This window comes from Nannospalax galili, unplaced genomic scaffold (assembly GCF_000622305.1).
Source record: "Nannospalax galili isolate Female #2095 unplaced genomic scaffold, S.galili_v1.0 scaffold1049, whole genome shotgun sequence".
NCBI lineage: Eukaryota > Metazoa > Chordata > Mammalia > Rodentia > Spalacidae > Nannospalax > Nannospalax galili.
The window spans coordinates 553,353-556,519 of NW_008358636.1; the positions used below are offsets into that span (position 1 = coordinate 553,353).

Below are 3,167 nucleotides of genomic sequence, written 5' to 3' on the forward strand. Positions count from 1 at the left end.
GCAAGGCGGCTCTGCTGTGTAGCCCTCCTTCTCCTGGGAGCAGGTGAATCCAGAGCACACAAGGAAAGCCCTTGTCCTGAGACTGTCCACCACACATTCCAGCCTTTGTTCTTATCAAGGTCCTTTCTGGGCTGTGTTCACCTCTTCTGCTTTTTTCTCTTCCAGGTTCCTTTGATGCTGTTATTCAGACTCCAAGACATCTGGTTAAAGGAAAAGGGCAGAAAGTAGAGATGAGTTGTACCCCTGAAAAAGGGCACAGTTTTGTCTGTTGGTATCAACAGAAGCACAATAAAGAATTAAATTTTTTGATTAGTTTTCAGAGTCAACAAGTTTTAGAACAAATAGACATGGTCAAGGAACGATTCTCAGCAAAATGTCACTCAAACTCACCCTGCAACCTGGAAATCCAGTCCTCTGAAGCAGGAGACTCAGCCCTGTACCTCTGTGCCAGCAGTCAGTCCACAGCAGGGTAACGCACATTTCTCTCGGTACACAAACCCACCATGGAGTCAACTCAGGAAGCAGGTGATGCTCTAGGTTGGAAGGAAGCAACAGAAATTAACTGGGGCCAGTGTAAACCACAGCAGAGTTCACGCAAGGCTAGAAGGTGTTTAGAAGTAATGGATGACAGACTGATAGTGCTGTAGCTGGTCCTAGGCCAGGCCTGGGGTGACTGTTCATCCTATCACCTTTTTCTCTTCATTTGTCTGCCTGTGCCATTCTCTCCACATCTACCATCTTTATCTTTTTACAGAGAACCTGCACATCATGTGGATAAGATGGTCACCAAAGATCACTAATTCTCTTGGCATCCTGTCACCATGCTGATAAGGTCAGCCTGGGACTTTCTGAGTCTGGGTTTAAAATCTGAAGAGACAGAAACAATTTTTGAAGATTGTACTCAGGAGTTTCTCACTACACACTCGACTCTGGGCACATTTTGCATGTATTTAAAGTCACATAAGTATTATTCTATAAGGATGTAATTCTGGCATTTAGGTGCTCCCCTGAGTTGGAAGTGAATGAAACACTCCATGTTTCTTTCTCATCTGTCCTGATGCATAGTTTCCATGCTCACTTTTTCCAAAAAAGAAACCAAATTTCCTTCAGTCTCCTGTGAATAGTGAAAATATTTGCACGGACCATTCATACCATATATCATGTACCTTTATAATCACTTTATAGTATTATATTCCCAGAATAGCAATTATTGACACATGGTATACTACATGCGCTTTTAAAATTTTATTTTGTTTTAATTCCCCTGTATTTCTAGATGCCTCTTCAAAATTACTATATTGGCTTTTGAGATGACTGAATTGGTGAAGTACTTATCATTTAAGTACGAGGACCTGAGTTTTATAACCAGAACCAGATAAAAAAGAGAGACCTTGTCTAAAACAAACAAACAAACAAACAAACAAATAGAAAACCAAGATGTTGGGCAGGCATGATGGCTTAGTGTGTGAAGATGTTCCTTGTCCCCAAAACTGACAACCTGAGTTCAATATCCAGAATCCATATGGTGGAAGGAGAAAACTTACTCCTGAGAGTTGTGCTCTGACTTGCTTATATATACCATGGCTTGCACATTATCCCCAAATAAATTAAAAAAAAAATGGCATTATATTAAGAGGTACCCGTCTCTTGCTTTTACATCATTGGTTTTATCATAAAATGCAGATGTCAATGTAAGAAATAATAAGTAAAATCAAGTATTTAAAAGGTAAAAGAGATTTGGAAAAATAAAGACAGAGATGAAACAGAGGAAGAAGAGTGTGGTGACACAGCTGCAATTCCAGCAATCAGGACACTGAGGATGAAAAGTTAGAGTGCAGTCTTAAGTAGTTGGACATTTTTATTGTTATGTTATTGCTTATGTCAGCAGAAACAGTTATAAAATGGGGGGGGTTGGCAGTACTGGTGAATGAACCTAGGACCTCACTCATGCAAGGCAAGCACATTACCACGGACCTACAGACCCATAAAACCTTTTAAATGTCTAAAATATCACCCAGTCTATTTGTTGACTTATGGTGAAAGCTTTCCTAGCGACACCATGAAGTATTTAGGGAGCAACAGGAAGTGGTAACATGACAGTTCTATGTCTGCAAAAGGGAGCGTGTCACAGGAAGGCTACTGATGAAGAGTGCGGACACCTCATCTTTATTCTACCTCGACGCCACCACACGTGCAAGGCTCCTCTGCTGTGTAGCCTTCTGTCTCCTGGGAGCAGGTGACTCCAGAGCACAAAAGGAAAGTCCTTGTCCCGACATTGCCAGCTGTACATCCAGGTCCCTCCTGGGCTGCATGTACCGCTTATGTTTCTTTCTCTTCCAGACCCTTTCGATGGTAAAGTTGTCCAGACTCCTAAATATCTGGTTAAAGGAAAAGGACATAGAGCAAAAATGAGCTGTACCCCTGAAAAGGGGTAGCCTGTTGTTTACTGGTATCAACAGAACCAGAACAAAGAGTTTAAAGTTTTGAATAAATTTCAGAATGAAGAAGTTCTTGAACAAATAGAAATGCTCAAAGAGCGATTCTCAGCAAAATGTCCCCCAAGCTCACGTTGCAACCTGGAAATCCAGTCCTCTGAAGCAGGAGACTCAGCCCTGGACCTACCTCTGTGCCAGCAGTCAGTCCACAGCAGGAAAATGAGCATTGCCCCTAATGCAGAAGCCCATCACGGAGCCAACTGAGGAAGCAGGTGATGCCTTGTGCTTGAAGGAAGTGACAGAAATGACTGGAGCCAGTGCTAATCGCAGTGGGCTTCACAGCCAGTGCCAATCGCAGTGGGCTTCACTCTAGGCTACAGGATAGGCTGTGGTTTGGGTGTCACAGGCTGGAAATTCTGAAGCAGCTCCTCCAAGGACTGACCTAGAATGACTTCCTCACCAGCTCTCGTTCTCCTTCCCTTTTCCTCTTCTCTCATCCTGCACACTCTCCTTCAGTCCAGCACTCACAATGAGAATGAGACTGTCATGACACATCACAAATTCATTGGCATCATTTCACCATGCTGACAATGATCAATAACAAAGATAGACAAGTAGGGCTGTAGAACAGAAGATCCAGAAATAGAGCCTTATAGCTATAGTCACCCACTATTTTACAAAGTTGTCAAAAATATACACTGGAGAACAGACAGCCTCTTCAAGAAATGATGC

General features: G+C 42.6%; 1 pseudogene; it reads left to right on the top strand.

Moving 5' to 3' along the window:
- Window positions 1–2,132: 2,132 nt before the first annotated feature.
- On the top strand, window positions 2,133–2,658 carry LOC115068241 (annotated as a pseudogene).
- The last annotated feature ends 509 nt before the right edge of the window (window positions 2,659–3,167 follow it).